The following is a 22,382-nucleotide window of genomic DNA, read 5'->3' on the forward strand; positions in this document are numbered from 1 at the left end:
TAACCTCATTTTGTAAATGGGGAGACTGTGGCTCAAGAGAGGGAGCGGGATTTGTCCAGGTCTCCTAATGTGAAGGCCATGCACATGGGAGTCCAGTCGCCTGGCCTGATCTCAGGCCAACAATTCTCAACTGAGGAGTAAGGTGTCAGGGGTCACACCAGAGGAAGAACAAGCACTCAGAGAGTATGTGAGCCTGGGTGATTTGTGTTGTGTGAAGAGTCAGGGTCCACATACCTATGATCTAATGTTCCCCTAGTTCAGCGCCCAACTAGTACCTACAAGATGAAAGGCAAACATGAGATTAAAAAAAAAAAAAAAAAGTTAATATCAGATAGCTTGGTGGTTCCTCAAAAGATTAAACAGAGAATTACCATATGACCAAACAATTCTGTTCCTAGGTATATACCCAAATAGCTTTACTCACAACAGCCAAAAGGGAAAAAAACAACCTACACATCCACTGACAGATGAATGGATAAGCAAAATGTGGTCTGTCTACACAATGGAATATGACTAAAAAGCAACCGACACAGGCTACAACCTCCGTGAATCTCAAAAACATGATGCTAAGGGAAAGGAGCCTGACACAAAAGATTACATGTGCATGATCCTATTTATATGAAGTTTTTAGAACAGGCAAATCCATACAGACAGGGAGTAGATTAGTGGTTGTCTAGGAGTGGGGAGGTGTTGGGGGAAATGGGGAGTGACTGCCAGTGGGTATGGGGTCTCCTTTGGGGGTGATGAAAATATTTTGGACCTAGACAGAGGTGATGGTTGCCCAACACTGTGAATGGACTAAATGCCACTGAATTGTACACTTTTTAAAACTATTTTTATTTTAATATTTATTTAATTACTTATTTGGCTGCAGCAGGTCTTTGTTGCAGCATGCAGGACCTAGTTTCCTGACCATGGATCAAACCCAGGGCCCCTGCACTAGGAGAGCAAAGTCTTAGCCACTAGACCACCAGGGAAGTCCCTGAATTGTACATTTTTTAAAAATTCATTTTATGTTACAGGAATTTAGGAAAAAAAAAAAAAGAGATTGACACTCCCTCAGACTGTCAATTCCTTCTGTCTCCGGGATAGAATATTAACCTTTGGTTCGTATGTTTGACAAATTCTGCTGGACAAATGTCACAGGTACCACTGGAATTCAGGAAGTACATCCACAGATGGTAGCTCCACACTGATCACCCACGTCAGGAAGGTTCCAGGAAAACAGTGAGGACCGAGGAGAGAGATTTTATGAATGAATATAATGATATCTCTTTAAGACACTGGGTGACAGTGCTGGGGGGTCATGGAGAAGAAAGTACAGCTGGGAGCAGAAAGCCAGCGCTTCCTGGAGGGCTTGGTTGAGGGCCAGAGAAATGCTACCTGCCCTCTTGGGACAGTCCTGTGAGGAGTATTCATGGAATAGCATCTAGGTATGCAATCTGGACCATGACTGGACAGATGAGGGTCCCTTGTGGAGCAGGGAAAGACCACTGGGAAAGGCATTAAGGAAATAAAAACAGCATCCCAGCCCAGACATGGCATGATTTAGGAACCCACAGAGTTCAGTGTAAAGGAATGACAAAGTACCCAGTCATGTGACAAGATGCTCAGCCTCAGTTACAGTAAGAAAAGTGCAAATTCAAACTACAAGGAGAGCTTCACTGGCGGTCCAGTGGTTAAAAGTCTGCCTTGCAATGCAGGGGACACCGGTTCGATCCCTGGTCCAGGAAGATTCCACATGCTGTGGGGCAACTAAGTCCCTGCATTGCAACTACTGAGCCTACGCTCTGGAGCCCACGAGCCACAACTACTGAAGCCTGTGTGCCCTAGAGCTTGTGCTCTGCAACAAGAGAAGCCACCAAAATGAGAAGCCTCAGCAATGCAACTAGAGAGTAGCCCCTACTCACCACAGCTAGAGAAGCTCACACGTACCAACGAAGACCCAGCACAGCCCAAAATAAATAAACTACAAGGAAATGGTTTGGTGGGTCGTCAGAAAGTTAAATGTAGAATTATCATTTGACTCAGCAATTCCATATATATATATTATATATATATATATATATATACACACACCCCAAAAAATTGAAAGCAAGGATTCAAACAGAAACTTATATACCCATGTTCATGGCAGCATTATTTACAATAGCCAAAAGCTAGAAACATCTCAAGTGTCTATCAGTGGAAGAATGGATAAACAGAAGGCAGTTTGTTTAGACAATAAAATATCATTCAGCTATAAAAAGGAATAACATTCTGACATGTGCTATAACATGGATGAGCCTTGGAAACATGCCAAGTGAAACAAACCAAACATTTAAAAAGCCAAATACTGTATGACTTCACTTAGATAACAGGCAAATTCAGAGAGACAGAAAGTTTAGAATAGGGGATACCAGAGACTAGGGGAGAGGGAAACAGGGAGTCATTGCTTAAGAGATACACAGTTTCTGTTTGGGGTGAAGAAAAAGTTCAGGAAATGGATTAGCAGTGATGGCTGCACAACATTCTGAATGTAAACAGGGCCACTGAATTGTACACCTGAAAGTGGTTAAAATGGTAAATTTTATGTTATATATATTTTACCAAAATTAAGAAAATAATAATAAAGCTACAATAAAATACCTTTTTTCCAACTATCAGATTGGCAAAGACAAAAAATATAGTAACAGCACTATTTTCATGGTGAGGATGATCAATGCTAGAGGCAATCAACCCTGAATATTCATTGGAAGGACTGATGCTAAAACTGAAGCTCCAGTACTTTGGCCATCTGACGTGAAGAATTGACTCTTTGGAAAAGACCCTGATGCTGGAAAAGACTGAAGGCAAAAGGATAAAGAAGCAAGAGAGGATGAGATGGTTGGATGGCATCACTGACTCAACGGACATGAGTTTGAGCAAGCTCCAGGAGATGGTAAAGGATGGGGAAGCCTGGCGTGTTGGCGTCCATGGGGTCACAAAGAGTCAGACATGACTGAGTGATTGAACAACAACAAATGAATTAGTAGCATCCTTATGAAGGGAAATTCACCATTATCTAATAAAATTCCAAACGCACATACCTTTGACTTAGCAATTCTGTACCTGAGTATTTAGCCTATAGGCAATCTCACACATAAAAAATGATATATGTACAAGATTATGTTGGTAGTGTGGTTTGAAATGACTATCCATGGTGGACTGAGTAAATAAAATGAGGTACGTGTAGCCCAAGAGAAAATCATGCATTTATTTTAAAAGAGGTGACTCTGTACATCCTAATATGAATTAGCTCCAAGACATACTGTTATATGGGAAAAAACCAAGGCACTAGCATGCTGCTGTTAGCACAGGGAGAAAGGACCATACATCCGTACATAATCGAGTATGCACAGCATATTTCTGAAAAGATACACAAGAAAATGGTAACAGTGGCCTCGAGGGAAGACAACTGGTTTCCAGAAGTTGGGGTGGGGGGCAGGGTGGGAGGGACTAAATTTTCACTGTATTTACTTTTACTCCTATAAAAGTAAGTATGCAAATAGTAACTATTCAGAAATGAATTTTTAAGAGAAAGTAACTGTAACCACAAGAGGAATCAGGATGATCAGGCCTGAATGCAGGAGCAGTTGGAGGAGGGAACAGTTGACCCTGTCTCCTAACCCTCTGTCCCACTCTGGCTGTGTCTGAGAAAAAAATCATTAAATGGATCCCCTGTCTTGGCTTTCTCTTCAGTGAAAGAACGCAACCTGAGTTCAATGTTCTCCACAGTCCCAGTTGCTGTTACTTTACATATCCTTTTTATCATCCTTATTTCCCGGGAGTGGAAAAGCAGAGCCCCTGAAGTTTGACTGCCTGGGGTGGCAGCCTTGGTTTTCTTATCTATAAAATGGGCACTCACCCAAGAGTCATGAGGATTAACTGAGCTAAGAACTCAATATTCATGTTTGGTGCATGCTTAAAGTGCTCAAAAACCTCTTCTTTCAACAAAAACCTATTGAATGCCCACGACCTGCCAGGCTGTGTTTCAGAATGTTCTTCCTCCTGTGTGTGTTCTGTAGCTTTGGCATCAAGGGCCTGCCTCCCCTCCAGAGGCCCATCCTCCTTCCCAGGGCCACTTCTGACAGGGCTGCAGAGTTCCTGAAAAGAAAACTAGTCTGGCAGCACCTGAGAAAGTTAATGGAGAATTTTTTTTTCTTGCCAACGGGAAAACAATTGCTTATCGATCGCCACTCCAGGCCAAGGACACCAAGCCATTCACTCCCGGCAAAGCTGCTTTTAATCAGTCTCCGTGACAAGCTAGTGTCTGGCCTGTGCCTTGGCTCTTGAGGCCTGGAGGAAAAAGGAGGGGGGAAAAATGCACCTGCTGGGGCAGGGGCAGCGGTTGGGATGGAAGTGGGGACCTCTGTGCTGGAGGGGCAGGTGTGTCCAGGTCTCAAGAAAGAGCCCCAAGGGACACAAACCTCAGTGCCTCAAGGCCACCTGGAGGCCACTCACTGGGTCTGCGGTGAGGCCGAGCAGGCAAGGCCTTGGCCATTCATCACCACTGACCCCATAGAGTCCAAGCTGGAGTCTGATTGGTTTTAAGGTCACATATCCTTTGAGGTCACAGCCTTTAAAGGAGCTGATGAAAGTTACCCACACTGGGGGGGGGGGGGGGCGGGGAATCACACAAAAGACAATGGTTTGCATTATAACAGCTACATTCAACTGAGCACTTCTTTACCAATCATGGTTAAGACTCCGTCTAGGTTATCATTTAATCCTCACAGGCCCTCTGCGAGAGAGGGACAGCTAAGCATTTGATTTTGGGTTGGGGGGCAGAGCTGAGGTTTGACAAAATTCCAAAAGTTCCCTCCTCGAGCCTCCTGCCCAATCCATGGGTCCTTCCCCAGGCCCTGAAGCCTCCCCACCACCCTTGGCTGGTAAACCCTCCCTCCCCTCCCTCTCCTCTCACAGGTGGCTCAAATGGAGGACCAGAACCTTCCTGGAGCAGATGGACCGGGCTCCAGGCCAGGATGAAAGGAAGGCTCCTTCCTCTGCCAGGAAGCCAAGTGCATGGGACTCCAGGAAACGCGCTCCCATTTCCTGGGGGCAGTTTCCAACCTGCCCTGCTTACCAAGCCACCACCACGGGAGCCTCAGCACAGCAAGTAGCCAGCGAGTGAGCCAGGGATATGCCCTGACCCATGTCACAGGGACTTCTACAGGCTCCCCTGAGGTCCCAGCAGACATCCTGGGACAACAGAGGGGCCCAAAATAGCTGTGCGGATGCTGCCAAGGCCAGAGACGATGTCCTCCCTGGGATAACAGGCTTGGCCAGCCACACATCCTCTCTCACCTGGGGAAACTGAGGCCTAGGGAAGTCCAAAAGGAAATTCACTCATCCATTCCTTCCTTCAACAAGTAACTATTGGGGGCCTACTATGTGCCAGATAAACAGAATAAATGTAATTTCTGAAATGCAGGTGCACAAGTGACTCTATAAGCACAAACTGGAGGAGAAAACCAGGATAATATCAAAGAGAACAACACAGGGACCCGGGGAGGGGGGCGGTCTGAGTGGGAGGGTCTGGGTCAAGAGAGGCCTCACTTGGGGCAGTTATATTTATGCTGAGACCAACAGGGTGAGTTGGTTATAAGGGGGCAGCAACTTGTTCCAGGAGGAGGAAAGAGTTTCTGAGAAAGCCCCAGGAAAGAGGTAGGAGAGGGGAGGGAACAGAAAGAAGACCCCTGGAACTGAATGGGGTCGGGGGACAATGGGCAGCTGGAGGGGCCAGAGCACAAGAACTTTGTCGGAAGCTGATGGGAGCAGGAGGGGTGGCCCAGACAAAGCCACAGAGGCCCCACTCAGCACCTGTTATGGGTTATGGAATTGTGTCCCCAAAAAAGATATGCCAGAGTCCTAATGCAACATGACTGGTGTCCTTAAGAAAAGGGGGAAATCTGGACAGACTCACACAACATGGAGAACACCATGAGAACGTGAAGGTAGAGACTGGGGTCCTGCACCTACAAGTCAAAGAACGCTCAAGACTGCCAACAGCCACCAGACATCAGAAGAGAGACAAGGAACAGATTCTCCTTCACAGCCCTGGGAAGAACCAGCCCTACAACACCTCCGTCTGGGACTTCAGGCCTCTGGGACTTTCAGCCTCTGGAACTTCTGGCCTCTTGGACTTCTGGCCTCCAGGACTGTGAGATAATGCATTTCTGTTGTTGAAGCTGCCCAGTTTGTGGTACTCTGTCATGGCAATCCTAGCAAACTAACACAGCTCCCCATCAGCTGGAATATTCCAGATTCTGGGCCTTGGCCCAGCCAAGCAGTCTTTATCAGACTCAGTGACACAGACTCTTAGAACTGTCTCTCCTTGTATCGTCTTTAGTTTGGAGGCATTGAAAATGATCGTTTCCCCCAGAGACAGGGTCCTTCCTTGACAGAGGACATGAGGGATGATACTGGCTTTTTTTTTTCTTTCTTTAATCTATAATCTATTTATTTATTTTTGGCTGAGCTGCACAGCTTTCAGGATCTTAGTTCCCTGACCAAGGATTGAACCAGGGCCCTGGGCAGTGAAAGCGCAGAGTCCTAACCACTGGACCACCAGGGAATTCCCATAGTGCTGGCTTTGGAGTGAACAGACTCCATCCCCACCACAGTCCCTGGAGCCAAAAGTCCCTCTCGTGTGATGGCTGGCCACCCGATGTATTTTGCTTGGCCTACACTGTGTTTAAAACGACTTGAATGAGATGCCAACATTTCAGAGCCAGGAGATTTCAGATAAAAAATCAAAATGTCCAGTCTCTTGAAAAACTGAACAGTGATAGCACTGGGCCTGAATTCTTTCCTGGCAACAACTCCCTGTAGCTTTGGACAGCAGACTTACTGGCTTGCATGCCACAGTCCTCACCGCTCCCCCTTGGCTTCCCAACGCCAAGGACAGGCTGAGTGCCATGTTACACATCCTCATTCTTTTCTACCTCTCATCACCTATCTCACCCCTACAGGCCCTACTCTGAGATGCATTGGACCTTAGTGCTATAAAGGGCACGCGTCGGTGATCACCTATTCCAACCATTTCATTTCACCAATGATAAAAGGAAGGCTCAGACAGATTCACTGATTTGTCCAAAGTTACGCAGTGGTTCCAAGCAGGGCTAAAACTGGTTGAGTTTTTCAGAAAGGGGCTAAAAATGATAAGTACAGTCTTGCAATGTCCACATATTGTGTCCAGAAGGAAGTCCAGGCTGAGCCAAAATCTCTAACAAAGCCATTCCTCTGGCTCCCTGACACTCCAACCTGTGTGAGAAGCGAGAATGTGAAGGTGCGATGTCTCACAGTGCTCAGAAGATGTGCATGGGCACAGAGATGTCAGTGTGACTTAACTTGTGAGAGAGTTGCCTTTCCCTTTCTTGTTTATTGGACTCTAGGACCTAGAACTTTCTAGAACACTGCCAGCACTCAATAAATACTGGCCAGGGGTCACTGTTTATTTTATTCATCCCAAGACCTCTCAGAAGGTCAGACACTTTCTTTAGCTGGCCTTGAATCCATCCAAGTTCCTTTAGTCTGATAACAGCAGCCTGATTCACGTCTGGAACCGATCCTTCTGTGTCAAAGGGGACTCCGCGGAGCTGGCTGTGCTGTCAGCTTTAGGGGTTCCACTATGACTCAAGTCTGGTCAAGTGAGCATCAACTGCTCTATTCAAGTGATTGTTTCAAGAGTGGATATGTGACCCAAGTCAGTCTACTAAAGTCTTATTCTAGGATTTTGTGGAAGTATTAAGAATGTCTCTTTCTGTGGAACACAGAGCAATGAAGATGTACTTCTAGAGTTACCAGGGACTTGAGAGAACCCTTCCTTAGAATGAAGCTGAGAGAGCGAGGAGAGAGACAGAAAAGAATTAAAGTTGGAGACATTGTGTGGGCACCTGGATCCAGCCCTGCCTGAAGCCCATGTATCCCCAGGAGTTTTTAATCTACATGAGCCAATAAATTCCCATTTATTGCATAAGCTAGTTTGCAGTTGGTTTTCTGACATTTACAACCAAAGGTCCTAACAGACAAATGATACAGAGTTGACTGACAGAAAAGCTTCTCCACTAAGCTCCCTGACAGATGATCAGTTCCCTATACTTTAAGGCTCCCAACCAGGCCAAACTGCCAAGCAGCTGAAACCCCTGACAGCCTTCACATTGACAGTTTGGCAGACAGAAGCATTTTCAAATTGCTTTAAATTTTTTTTTTAAATTTTAACAGGAAAAAAAAAATCAAAAACGGGGAAGGAAATGGCTTATCAACAGGATGGAATGAAGGGAAGAAACTGACTTGTATTTTTAACACAAGAATCAACAAGTTGAGAAAGTAGCATTGACATTTAACAGAGGGAGCTCAGCCTGGTGCTCTGTGATGACCTAGAGGGGTGGGAAGCGGGGAGGGGAGGGAGACTCAAGAGGGAGGGGATATATACAGAATTACGGTGTTGTAGGCAGATACCAACACAACATTGTAAAGCAATTTTCTTCCAATTAAAAAAAAATTTTTTTTAATGACATCACTATAGCAGCAGCCATAGTAGTTGTAGATGCAATAATAGTGATAACTAGTCTTCAGTGCTGGCTGAGTGGCAGGCGCTACACCATGATACACCGTGCACGTATCATCTCATTTAACCATCACAACAACCTTATGAGTTAGGTACTATTATCATGCTTATCCCATCGATAAGGAAAACTGAAACACAGAATCTGAGTGACTTGTACCAAATCACACAGTGATTTGGGAAAGTACAGGTGTGAAATCAAAGGCTCCCAGTGAGGAGGGGAGCATTGTGATCAAGGGCACAGCCCTTCTCCTTAGATGGTGACCTTGAGGATAACAATGCCTACCTCACCTACCACCACACAGGTCCCTGCACGCAGCAAATGCTCCCTAAATAGAAGCTGTTGCCAAGAAAGCACTTCAGTGGCTATCAAGTTCAAGCCCCTTTAATTTATATAAAAATAATTTTTTTTTCTAATCACACCATGCTAATTTAACTCTTTCCATCTTCCCTTCTAATTCTTATCCATATGCATCACTTTTTACAAAATTAAAAGCAGAGTGTGCCTATAATTTCGCATCCTTGCTTATCTGTGTCAAGAATTTTGCACACATTCTCACAGTTTCCATAATCAACACACTAGGGCTCCAAAAGTAGTGGTTGAGACCCAGGGAGGTGAGATGACCTCTCCTAGGCAGCCCAGCAGGTCCCAGGCTAGGCCAGGGCATGACCCCGACCCCTGCAGTGACCCCTTCTGCCCTGGATGCTGGCAGAGTAAGAACCTCCACTGTCTTAAGAGTTCCTAGACAGCTACTGTTAGGTCAATAATGAAGTATCACAGAGAGAGAGTACATCCCCTGTCACAAGCCAGGTACCTAAGGCCAGGTGTGTGCAGATGGTCCTTGCCTTGAAGAGCATGAATGAATGGATGAGTGTGGGTGTGGATGTTGGGGGTATTTAGAAAAGTGAGGTAGGAACCATCTTACTTCCTCTTCTCCCACTGAATCCCTCCCAGTCTTTCCCTGAACCTAAGGAAGAAGTCCAGCAGTTCATGGGGTCCCAAAGAGTCGGACATGACTAAACGACGACAAAAAGGAAGAAGTGGGAAACAATTGAAATTTCAATTTGTAATGAAAAGAAAAAGACTTGACTCCAACATTCTGCAGCTTGACAAATCAGAGGGAGGGGGCCGACTGGGAATCTACAGGCATCCGGGCCTCACCCACCCACAGTCCTTCTCCCTTCCTCTTCCCTGCTGTTTGGAAGTGATGTTAAATCTAGCTTCCTCCCTTCCCAGCTTCCAGCACAAAGCAGCCCCAGCCAGGGGCAAAGAAAGGCTGGAAGCTGGCTCTGGGGGTCCAATCTTGTCCCCCACACTTGGACCCAGAGGGCAGTAGAATTGTCTGGAAAAAATCTAAATAAAATCTCTGCCAGAGGCCTTAATGGCAAAATCCCGAAGCGGCTTTAAAAACTCACAAGGGAGGTGTCCTTTCCTCCACACCCTGCCACCCCCACCAAACCACTGGTTCCCCATTTAAACTTCTCCAACAGAGGCTTATCTCAGGCACCTCCCACTGTGTGCCTTCCCCACCCCTCCTCCCACTCACTTCCCACCCCATGCCCAAGCAGGAGGGGCAGAGGGGCAAGACCTTGGCCTCCCTCCCCATTTCCTTGGGGGACTATCAATGTCTCCTCTCCAGGTTGGAATTAGCATTTTTATCTCTGCAACCGCCATCTCTCAACTATTTACAGAAGCCAACAGGGATAAAAAGGGACAACGTAAAAATAGTTGCTCAGCAGCTTTCCGGGGGTGAGGAGGGTAGGGGCACAACAGACTCTTTCCATTTTCTTTCTTCTCTCCTTTTCAAAACAGAAAAATGCTAGAATTGTTCATCTTTTCCAAACAGATCCTCAACAGTTCCAGACTGCTCACTCAGGCGCTCCTTAGGGGCAAGGATCAAGTCCCAGCGTTCCTTGGTTCCCAGGACGGGGCTTGTCACCAGCCCCTCCCAAAAGTGTGGGTTCAGTGAAAGATCACCAGCACCCTGCTCTGCCCTGTTTCTGCCCCTGGGCCTCCTTCCAGCCTTCCAAAACCATGAGCCAGTCAACAACGAAATTTTTTTTCCCTCTATCCCCTTTTCTTTTTTTCTCTATCCTTAAAATGTTTCATAATTGAGGAGAAAAATTCAGCAGCAACACTACACACATGACTGAAACTGAAAACACTGGCAGCTAAAATAATTCCTTCCCCGTTTTGGTCACTAGCATCCCCCAGTAGGGAATGCCAGAGGTCTTTCCTGTGAAGTCAAACAGCGCTCCTTTTAAATATGCCCTTCTTTTTGGTTTTATCAAGGAAGGGATCCAATCAGGGAAGGAAGAAAAAGTAACCATTCAAATCTTTTTTTTTTTTTTTTGAGAGCACAACCATTTGGAAATCATTTCCACACCATAATATCCTGGGGAAGGTGGATTCCACTCCATGAGAACATGGGCATCGTTTGGCAGCATAAGGAGGCCAAGGGAGACACGGGTGCTCAGGATGAGAAGGTATGTCAGGAAACTATACAGATCTCAGGGGACTTGGGCCTTAATTTGCTTATCTGTAAAATGGAGCTGCAGCAACCTACCTAGACGGCAGCTGTAGAGTCAATCTTCTAGAAAAGTGCCCATCATACAACATGGCTCATAAGCAACATTCTCTCTAAAAAGACTATGTTCTCCCTTCTTCTCTGCACTCCACTTTTCCCAGCCATCATATAGGAGAGGTTGAGGGGCTGGAATTCTCTGGGCTTCCTCCCAGCTCATTGATCATGCCACTCCATTTCCATGTTCTTGGTGGGCTTTCCTGGCAAAGCTATCAGGACCTGAGCTGACTTCATGCCTGGCCACAGGGTGCCAGCACCATCTGTCTGGTGAGGCTTCCTCTACTTTGTGGATTTCCTTACCTGGAAAAGGATCTCACAATATATATACCAATAAAATCACACAGGAACCTGCATTTAACAAATCATGACTGAAATGAATGAAACTGAATAAAATCCAGGCTCTCCCTGAAAATCACTTTGTGAGCTGACCTGGGAAGTGATGGGCTTAGACTGGAGCTAGGAGGGTGAAGTGAGGGAGTTTTGAAAAGTAAGGGAGTTTCCTTGTTCCATGAAGCTGGTCTCCAGTTGATTTTGGAGAACCTTCCTTCCATCACTTTCTCCCTATAAATAGAGTGACAAAGTAATGTCTTGTACCCAGAGGTTTATTAGTTGGGGGATGTAGAGGCAAAGGAAAGTACAAAGAAGTTTAAGAAGCTTAAGAAAGTACAAAGGCCTTAAGAAGCTCTTATGGGGCTTCCCTGGTGGTCCAGTGGATGGGAATTCACCTACCAATGCAGGGGACACAGGTTTGATTCCTGATCCAGGAAGACTCTACATGCCATAGGGCAACTAAGCCTATACGCCACAACTACTGAGCCAGAGCTCTTGAGCCCATGCTCCACAATAAGAGAAGCTACCGCAGTGAAAAGCCCACACACTCCAACTCGAGAGTAGCCCCTGCTCACCGCAATTAGAGAAAGCCCAAGTGCAGCAATGAGGACCCAGCGCAGCCAAAAATAAGTAAATTAATTAATTAAAATTTAAAAAAGAAAAGAAGAAGCACTTATGGCAGAAACAATACAAATGTCAGTCAACAGATGAATGGATAAACAAAATGTAGTGTATCCATACACAGAATATTATTCAGTCATAGAAACGAAGCACTGATATATTCTACAACAAGGGTCAACCTTGAAAATATTATGTTCAATGAAAGCCAGACACAATAGGTCCTATATTCCAAACAGGTCAGTATATAACAAGCACAGCCTGAAGGGACAAAAGTCAGTTCCAAAAGGGAAATGGCAATTTCCTCAACTATCCAGTTAAGAAGGCACAGAAGTGAGGCTGAAGGCCGCTGCAGCACCATGGAGCCAGTGTAGCCCACATCTGGGTTATCTGGCCCAGTCCAAAGGGGAGGAGCTAGCGGGAAAGCAAAACATCTGTGCAAAATAGCAAAACAAGGCCCTCTGACCCAAAGGAAAATCTGAAATAGCATTTGCTGGAAATCCCTGGCATCAGGAAATGAGAACCATATGCTTCCCACAACCACCATGATCCTGAACAAGCTACTCAGACTCTCCAAGCCCATCCATGAAATGGGTCCATGATGCAGTCAGGGCAATTCTGTGGCCCACGTTAAAATCTCAGCCAAAAAGCCTTGAAAACAGGCTTGGCCTGCTCCACCCGCCCATCCCTTCCTCCTGAGAGAGGCGCTTCCCCACCAACCAGTCCATCTGGGATGCAGTTCTCAAGAAGGGGATTCCAGGTTACTCCAGAAAGTTCCTTCTGCTAGGTCATCCCATCCTACTCCCCTACCCTCCTCCTATCCAATCTCCACTTTTTAGCCCATCCTTCAAAGTTCAGCAGGAAATGACACCTCCTTCAGGAAGCCTCCTGTATTCACACCAGAGAGAAGGGATTTCTCCAGAACCCCCAGTGCCCTCTGCCTCCTCATTCCCACAGCACTTATTCCTCCTGGTATTTCTCAGCAAGAGCACTCTTAGCCATTTAGGGCAGGGCAATTCTTCATGCCTGCTGTGAATCTGGCCTGCCTGCAGGATATTTGGCATCCCCAGCTTCTGCCTACCAGAAGTCAGGAGTCCTCAGCTTCATTCTGACAACCAAAAGTCACCCCCACACTGCTCCAAATGCTCACCAGGAAGGTGGAAACACCCTTGATGAGAACTACTGCATAGTTATTAGTGAATATATTCGTCTACCAACCCACTAACAACCTGGAAACAAACACAAGCCCAAGTCCATCAGCATCACCACCGTGGCGCCTCAGGCTGTTTTAGCAAACATTTCTGGGCTCCTCAAGAAGCCTAGGGCAGCCTTGCAAAGGCCTCTGTTCTAGAACAGGTGGTAAAGTACACAGGCTTTAGGACCACAACCTGGGTTGGCTGTGACCCTGGGCAAGTTACTTAGCCTCCCTGAGCCTTTCTATAAAATGGGCAACTCCTAGCAAACTGCAGGATTGTTTTTAGCCTCAGATTCCTCATTTCTACTACAATGGAGATGAAAATTCCCACCTAACAAGATTTTGGTAGGCAATAAATGGGATAATCCCCGCAACACACAGTATAGTATTTAACACATGCTCTCAGTCAGTCACTCATGTCTGACTCTTTGTGACCCCATGGATTGTAGCCCATGGAATTTTCCAGGAAAGAATACTGGAGCGGGTTGCCATTTCCTCCTCCAGGGGATCCTCCTAACCCAGGGATCGAACCTGCTTTGGCAGGCGGATTCTTTACTACTGAGCCATCTGGGAAGCCCATCTAACACATAGTAAGAACTCCATAAATGCTGGTTATGAACATTATTATTATTATTATTATCCAAGTTAGGGGCCCATCAAATAATGGGCATTACTTTTTATCACAAAAACAGGCTGTGAGCTCTCCCTACAAAAAGCTGCTCTCTATACAGGAAGGGTTTAGGACCCGAGGTCTGGAAAGAAGTTCTAGGACCCACCACGAAGCTGCACTTTGCATAGCATGCACAGTTTGTTCTTAAGTTGTATGTTTTTGTGAGGCTCTTTGGGGGAGGGGGCCTGGGGGGGGTAACTCCCGCAAAGCCCTCCCCGTGTTGCTGCCCCTGGCTCCCCTTAGGAACAAGAGAGTCTATGGGGACACAGCTATCTACTTCTCTCTCCCCTGGGGGCAGAGCCACGGGAGGGGGCTGGTAAACGACAGCAAAGCTCTAACGCACAGAAGTTTCTGTCTCTAGGACTGTGGGAACTTCCAGACTGAGGAAGGTAAAAGTTGTCCCTAAGGTGAAGGGCACTGCACGACCCACCCCGGTCCAGCGTGCCCCCTTACTGCGGGCACCGAGATCCCCGGCCCCGCAAGCATCATCCCTCTGCCCTAACCTTAGCAAAGAGATAGGAGGGGCTTCGGCGCCACCTCTTCAGCGCCAAGTGAGAGCAGCAGGGCCGCTGGCAGAGCTGTGAAAACACCCCGCTTCCCAAACTGGGCAGCGCAGGGGGTGGGGAAGGCAGGAAAAGCGCAAGGCTGGAACCGGGCGGGGAGGCGGGGGGGGGGGGTAGGCAGCCCAGGCACCGAGACCAAAGCTGAGCGGGGGCCGGGCCCAGCATACCCGCGTCCCCAAGAGTCAGGTGGAGGGTACCGGCGAAGGCACGTCCCCGCATTCACAGCAAGCAGCGGTCCCGAGGTGAATTTAGGTCAAAAAAGACCAAGCCTGTGAGGTTCCGGCTGACAGAAGGGGGCGGGGGCAGAGAGGGCCGACAGAGGAGAGTCTGAGGGGCCCCCGGTCCCACAGCAGCCGGTCCAGGGTCCCGCCGCCTGGTGTCCAACTCACCACGGCGCCGGTGTGCACCCGCCCCACGAGACAAGAGGGGAGCCGGGATGGGCAGCTCAAAGTCTGTCAGCCCTCTCCTCGCCTGAGCGCCCCGGCTTTCGCCACCTGTCAAATGCAAGGGGGTGGGCCTAGGCCGCCTCCGAGATCCTTAACTGCCCCGACCGCCGATGACAACGGTTCCAAACTCCGGGACCGCCCCTGCCACCCCGGGCCGGGCGCGGCCCAGCCGAGGCGGCCATCCCCAGGCTCCCTGCGCCCCGAAGACGCGGGGGAAGGGGCGCCGGGGGCCGCTTCCCCACGTGGCGGGGCGTGGGGCGGCGCACGTGGGGTCCCCTCGGCTTCGGGAACCCGGGGTCGGCCTCAGGGCTTTGTCTGCAATACCGGCCGTGGTCCCGCACCCTGAGAGGGCGAGGGCGCCCGCCGGGGCTGCGGCGGCCGTGTCCCCCGCCCGCGGCCCAGCTCCCGCCGGCTCACCTGGTCTCCACGCCGCCGCCGCCTCCCGCGCTCTGCGTCCCCCGCTCCGCTCCGCTCGGCTTGGCGCGGCCGCGCGCTCCCCTCCGCGGCCCCGACGGGAGCGCGGGGGGCGGGGAGGGAGGAGCCGGCGGGTCCCGGCTCGGGCGCGACGCGGCCGCGGGCTGCGCGGAGATTGGCTGTAGCCTCTGGAAACCCCGGCGCGGAGCCGCCTGCGCCCGCCGCGCGCCCCCGAGGGCTCGGCCGCGCGCCGAGGAGGGGAGGGAGGCGGGAGCCTGAGGAGACGAAAGTAGCGGCGAGGCTGAGGGCTGGGAGAAGATAGAGGAGGAGGCGGAGGAGGCGGAGGACAGGGAAGTGAGGCAGGGCCTGGGGCGGGGTCGGGAGAGGTTGCGGACCCGCGAGGAGGGCAGAGACCTGTCGGGGTGCGGGAGCGCGGCAGGCGGCGCTGCAACTTTGCCTCCGCCCGCGGCGTCACCTGCCCGACTTCTGCCCGCCGCGGCCGCGGCACTTCGCGCAGGCCGGACGTGCCGGCTGCGCTCGCTTCATTTAGTCAAACGCGGGGACTGCGGGGCGGCGGCTGAGCCACGGAAAGTTCCCCAAGCCTGCGAGTCACCCGCGGCCCCGCCTCGAGGCTCGGCTCACGTCCCCGGCTGCTACCTCTGCACCAGGCGCCCGGCGGTGGATGCGGCCTGGATTTCGGGTCACCACTCGTCCGGGGGACCCCCTTCCGCCCCCGCCTCCCCACAGACCGCTGCTCGGGGCCCACCCTAAAGACTGGGGACTGTGTTCCTTTCGCACCGCCACTCCACCTGGATGTACCGAACTACAGGAAACCCAATGAAGTTCTGGCTTTCCCAAAGACTGCTTAAGATGCTTTTTGTGACATACATCATATTCTTCCCAAACATTGTACCCCTTTTGCGCCTGACTTCGCTGGAACCCTTGGAGAGTGTTTAGTCTCCCAGCTGGGTGACAGCGCTCCGGGGGAAGGCTTAAGACCTCACAAGGGCTGCCTGACGCCGCCTGTCTTTGGATGGTTGCAAAACTCAGTCCTGAGTCAAGGTCCAAATTAAAGGTTCGATGTCCCTTTCAGTTTAGTTCCTCTGGCATTTTCACGCAGCAGAAGCGCTCACAAGCAATTCAGAGCGTTCCACTAAGATGACCGCCCGTTCTGGTGTTATTCAACATGCCATCGTTCGTTGGTAAGAATAAAAACCTGGGAACAGCTGTCCTAAATGTTTATCTGGAGAATGGATCAATGAAACGTTTTATAGACACTTGATGGGATATGATGCAATAGTTCAACTGAATGCCCCATATCTATTTGTACAGACGGGGGAGAGCTCAAAACAAAATGCTGAGTAAAAGAGCAGGTTGCAGAATACAGTCTTTGTTGTTCACAGACACATTCCCTACATACAAGTGGTTTTTTCGTTGGTTTTTTTTTCATACAAGTGTTTTAAAAGGCAAAGGGGAGGGTACATATGTATACCCGTGGCCGATTCATTTTGATATATGGCAAAAACCCTCACAATTTTGTAAAGTAATTATCCTCCAATTAAAAATTAAATGAATAAAAGCAAAAAAAAAAAGGCAAAGGAGATGAGTGCAAATGACAGTTTGCCACTAAGATAAGGAGGCAAGGTTAGAGAATAGACATGGGAAGCATAAGAAATGTTGTAAAGTGTCATGTGAAAGTGAAAGTCACTCAGTCCTGTCTGACTTTGCTACCCAGGCCAGAATACTGGAATGGGTAGCTGTTCCCTTCTCCAGGGGATCTTTCCAACCCAGGGTTCCAACCCAGGTCTTCCGCACTGCAGGCAGATTCTTTACCAGCTGAGTCACCAGGGAAGCCCAAGAATACTGGAGTGGGTAGCCTATCACTTCTCCAGGGGATCTTCCCAACCCAGGGATCAAACCCAGGTCTCCTGCACTGCAGGCAGATTCTTTACTAGCTGAGCTACCAGGGAAGCCCTTGTAAGGTGTCATGCCTTTTACTTATAAATGAATTTGAAGCATATGGCAAAATTAATTAACAGTAAATTCTGAATGCAGATGCATGGTTCTGTATTTTTCTATCTTTTTCTATTGTCTCAAAAAAAATATTTCTTGGGGTTGATGGGGAGCATTTTGAACATGTCTGACTATATGGCACGGGTCAACAAACTTTTTCTGTAAAGGACCATGTAGTAAATAGTTTAGGCTTTGCAGGCTCTATAGTCTCTTTTGTAACTACTCAACTCTAACATTCTGGCAGCCATAGACAAAAGTAAGTGAATGGGCATGGCTGTGTTTGAATAAAACTTTATTTACGAACACTGAAAGTTGAATTTCATTTAATTCTCAATGTCACAAAATATTGTTTTGATTTTTCTTCAACTATTTAAAAGTGTATAAACCATTGTTAGCTAGAGGGACATATAAAAATAGGTGGCATGGCAGATTCAGCCCCTGGACAATAGTCTAGCAACTCCTGCTTTGAAGAAACCAAAATAAATATTGATCTTTCCCTGTTGCTTGTTAAAATATGCAATTCTATGTTTACATTGTGTTACTCAAGTGTCTGTATTTTAGTAGAACACTGGCGCTAATATAGGCAAACACAGATATGTGTGTGTGTGTGGTAGTCGCTCAGTCGTGTCTGACTCTTTGGAATACTGGAGTGGGTTGCCATGCCCTTCTCCAGGGGATCTTCCCAACCCAGGCATCGAACCCAGTTCTCCCACATTGCAGGCAGATTTACTGTCTGAGCCACCAGGGGACAGCTATGTAAAGTAAGAAGCTAGTTTTGTGAGAAACGTATGTCCATTCAAATCTAAATTCAAAGACTCACTTCTGTCTGGAAGAATTTCCTGAAATGCTGTGACCCAGGCCCTCCTGACTTCTCTCCCCTTTCTTAGCTCCTACAGCAAGAACTGGTCCACTTACTTGATGCTCAGCAACTGTGTCTTCTTTTTCTTTTATATATTTAGTTAGTTATTTGGCTGCACCAGGTCTGATTTGCAGCACTTGGGATCTTTAGTTGTGGCATGTGAGATCTAGTTCCCTGACCAAGCATTGAACTCAGGCCCCCTGCATTGGGAGCACAGAGTCTTGGCCACTGAACCACCAGGGAAGTTCCCACTGTGTCTTCTTTAGTCTTTACTTTTCACTCCTGCCTTCTGACTTGCCACTAGAGCTATACATTCCTGGAGTACAGGTAGATACCACAATGAAACATTTGCTTACCATGAACATTGTGGTTAAAAGCAGTGACTTTGGAGTCAGTCAGACCTAGCTGAAATCATGGCTTCGCTAGTTACTAGCTCTCTGATGCGAAGAATTGACTCATTTGAAAAGACCCTGATGCTGGGAAAGATTGAAGGCCGGAGTAGAAGGGGATGAGATGGTTGGATGGCATCACCAACTCAGTGGACATGAGTTTGAGTAAACTCCAGGAGTTGGTGATGGACAGGGAGGCTTGGTGTGCTGCAGTCCATGGGGTCACAAAGAGTCAGACATGACTGAGTGAATGGAACTGAACTGAGCCTTGGATGAGTGATTTGGGGGGTTCATCAGCTGTCAAATTGGGATGATAAACCTAACTGAGAGGCTTGGCTTAAGGTTTAGATACAATATTGTGTGTAGGGTCCATTGATGGATAAATGGATAAAGAAGATGTATAATTAAACACAATAGAATATTACTTAACCATAAAATGAATGAAATCTTGCCATTTGCAACAACATGGCTGGAAGATACTAGGAGGGTATTATGTTAAGTGAAATAAGTCACAAGGTGAAAGACACTATATGATTTCACTCATACACGGAATCTAAAAAACAGAAAAACAAATAAAACAAAGCGAAATTCATACACAGAGAACACATTGGTGGTTACCCAAGGGGAAGAAGTTGGGGATTGGCGAAATGAGTAAAAGGAATCACGTGTATTCTGATGACTAGACTTTTGGTGATGATTACTGTGGAATGCACACAGACATCAAATCATAATGTTGTACACATTAAACATAAGGTTACATAACTATTTACCTCACAAATATAATAATTCAGTGCCTGGCACTAAAGCACTCAAAGGTACTATTAATATACTTAGCACAGAGCTAAAAACCCCATCAGTTAGGTGCAATGCTTATTAAAGTGAATTAGAACAGAGCTGAGCAAACACAATTGCCTTTCACTAACATTCAGCCGCTCTTATGATAGGAGTCATCCCACTCAAGGGAACAGTTTTCTTCTTAAAAGATATGAAATTAAGAATTGGCTTTGCTTGTTGAGTTTTCTTCTCCAAGAACACCAGAGAAACCTATTCTAGGCAAACAGCTCTTGTTGTCTTGACAACACAGATTGCCAAGAAAATAAGTAAACAAAGCATCTGAATCTTATTTTTAAGAAAACTTGGACAGTACAAGGGAGGGGATGAAAAGCAAGACTTTAAAATTATCTCGCCCACTAAGAAGGAATCAAACTCCTGCCAAGACTTTGTCTTTTCCTTTCTGAACTGTTCTGTGTTCTACTCACGTTGTCCACTGGAATGTTCCACCTCCCAAACCTTGAACATCCAGATATAGACAGCAGAATTAATCGCACCAATGTTCCTTATTTGTTGAATTCTCTCCCATTCAATAAGACAGTAGAAAAATGCTGGGATTAACAACAAAAGAAAGACACTGGCGGGGGGGGGGGGCCTTCCCTGGTGGTCCAGTGGTTAAAACGCCAGGCTTCCAATGCGGAAAGTGTAGGTTCGATCCCTGGTGGGGAATTAAGATCCCACATCCCACATGTATGACAGAAAAAGAGAGAGAAAGGAAGGAAGAAGAAAGAGGACGCTGAGAAGTTTCTTGGTTTTCTTCAACAGGCAGTGAGATTAATATGTATGTTGCTGCTGCTGCTGCTAAGTCGCTTCAGTCGTGTCCGACTCTGTGCGACCCCAAAGACGGCCGCCCACCAGGCTCCCCCATCCCTGGGATTCTCCAGGCAAGAGTACTGGAGTGGGTTGCCATGTCCTTCTTCAAGGCATGAAAGTGAAAAGTGAAAGTGAAGTCGCTCAGTCGTGTCCGACTCCTAGCGACCCCATGGACTGCAGCCTACCAGGCTCCTCCATCCATGGGATTTTCCAGGCCTGAGGACTGGAGTGGGGTGCCATTGCATTCTCCAATATGTGTGTTAGTCCCAAACATAAACAACAGTATAAAAGGGGATGTCATCAGCAGGAGCATAGATGAAGTTCATTTGCCTTCTATGTATTTTGAGAAAGAAGATAATTAACCTGACCATCCAAAAATGACAAAACATAAAACACTCTGAACAAGTAGTAGTATTTGAGGTACCCAGATGAGCACAGGGCCCCCCAGGTGGCGCTAGTGGTAAAGAACCTAACTGCCAATGCAGGAGACTTAAGAGATGCAGGTTTGATCCCTGGATCGGGAAGATCCCCTGGAGGAGGGCATGGCAACTCACTCCAGTATTCTTGCCTGGAAAATCCCATGGACAAAGAAGCCTGGCCAGCCGCAGTAGAGTGGGTCGCAAAGAGTTGGACACGACTGGGGCGACTTGGCATGCACACACACAGATGAGCACAAAGGCAGCCTAAAGAGAAGAGAAAGAATGAGAACCTTATCACACCTGCACTGAATCCTGACTGGCCTTCCCTAGTGAGGGGGCTGAGTCAGGTCAAGTCTCTGGGCCTCAGTTTCCTCACCTGTAAAATGGTATTTGGCTCATAGGCATTAGAAATGGTATGCGTGAAAGTACTTAGCTCAGCATCTGGCCTGTACTGGGTACTAGATAAATGACAACTGATTTGATCAATTATGTATTCAACAGACAGAATGTTCTCCCAAACAGTAAAGTACTTTTCAAAAGTCTGGGGCAGACAGCTGTAGGGTAACACAACAGCAAAGTTCCCAGCCCTGAAACTTACTAGCTGTTATGGGTTTCGGTGGTGAGTGACTTAACCTCTTCATGCCTCAGTTTCTACATCTGTTAAATGGGATTATTATTATTGCCTACCTCTTAGGACAGTTGTGAAGTTTGTGTTCATAGTCAATGAAAATAGCAACACTCTGAAAGTGTCAAACTGTTTGTTCTCACCTGCCCCAGGACTGAAAACACAATACCAAACCTGCCGGGGAGAGTTCCCCCCATGCCAAGCCCCTGGCATGGGTCATGGCCCCACTCCTCTCTTTCCCTTTGAGGATCTATCCTCAGGTCTCTGGTAGAGACCCAAATGCCCATTGGCTATTTACTTTTAGTTTTCTCCTCCTCAAACATCTTCCTTTAACCAAACCATTGATTTTTTTTGTTTTTCTTTTATATTGGACTATAGCCGATTAATAACATTGTGATAGTTTCAGGTGGGCAGCGCAGGGACTCAGTCGTACATATACATGTACCCATTCTCCCCCAAACTCCCTCCCATCCAGGCTCCCACATAACATTAAGCAGGGTTCCCTGAACTATACAGTAGGTCCTTGTTTGTTATCCATTTTAAAAATAGCAGTGTGTACACATCAATCCCACACTCACTATCCCTTTTCCCCGTTCTTCCCTCGGGCAACCAGAAGTTCATTCTCTAATACTGTGAGTCTGTTTCTGTTTTGTAAATAAGTTCATTTGCATCATTTCTTTTTAGATCTGCATATAAGGGATGTCATACAATATTTCTTCTCTGTCTGATTTACTTCACTCAGCATGACAATCTCCAGGTCCATCCATGCAAATCATTGAGTCTTATACCTCTACATTAAACCTCCTGCAAATATACTGTTCTGATTCTTCATTCCCTCACCAAATGCTTCACCAGGAAAAAAAAAAAACAAAACTAATTAGCTGTAACCCAGACAGTTACGAGTTTGGGGGTCACTCTGATGTTTCCAAATTTCCATTTAACCTACTATTCCTTCCTGAAGAAGCCAGGCTCCAGTCAGTCAATCTCAGTCACAGACGGCTGGGAGCCGCAGACTCTTTTTATTA

The 22,382-nt window shown here is 47.5% G+C and overlaps 1 protein-coding gene across 19 annotated transcripts in view; it reads right to left on the reverse strand.

Annotated features, from left to right (window-relative positions):
* CAMKK2 (calcium/calmodulin dependent protein kinase kinase 2) overlaps positions 1-15,504 on the reverse strand; it is a 50,887-nt gene extending 35,383 nt beyond the window's left edge. For 11 of the 19 annotated variants that reach the window (XR_014068502.1, XR_014068500.1, XR_014068501.1 and 8 more), the window contains exon 1: positions 15,412-15,504. The gene's annotated coding sequence lies outside the window, so the exon portion shown is untranslated. Of the gene's footprint in view, positions 1-234; positions 276-14,937 lie in introns of all 19 variants that reach the window. The other 8 variants (XM_081540052.1, XM_081540047.1, XM_081540039.1 and 5 more) reach the window with 2 other exon arrangements.
* Between the last annotated feature and the right edge of the window lie 6,878 nt (positions 15,505-22,382).

Source organism: Giraffa tippelskirchi, chromosome 11, assembly GCF_054371585.1.
Source record: "Giraffa tippelskirchi isolate mGirTip1 chromosome 11, T2T-mGirTip1v1.2.pri, whole genome shotgun sequence".
Classification (NCBI taxonomy): Eukaryota; Metazoa; Chordata; class Mammalia; order Artiodactyla; family Giraffidae; genus Giraffa; species Giraffa tippelskirchi.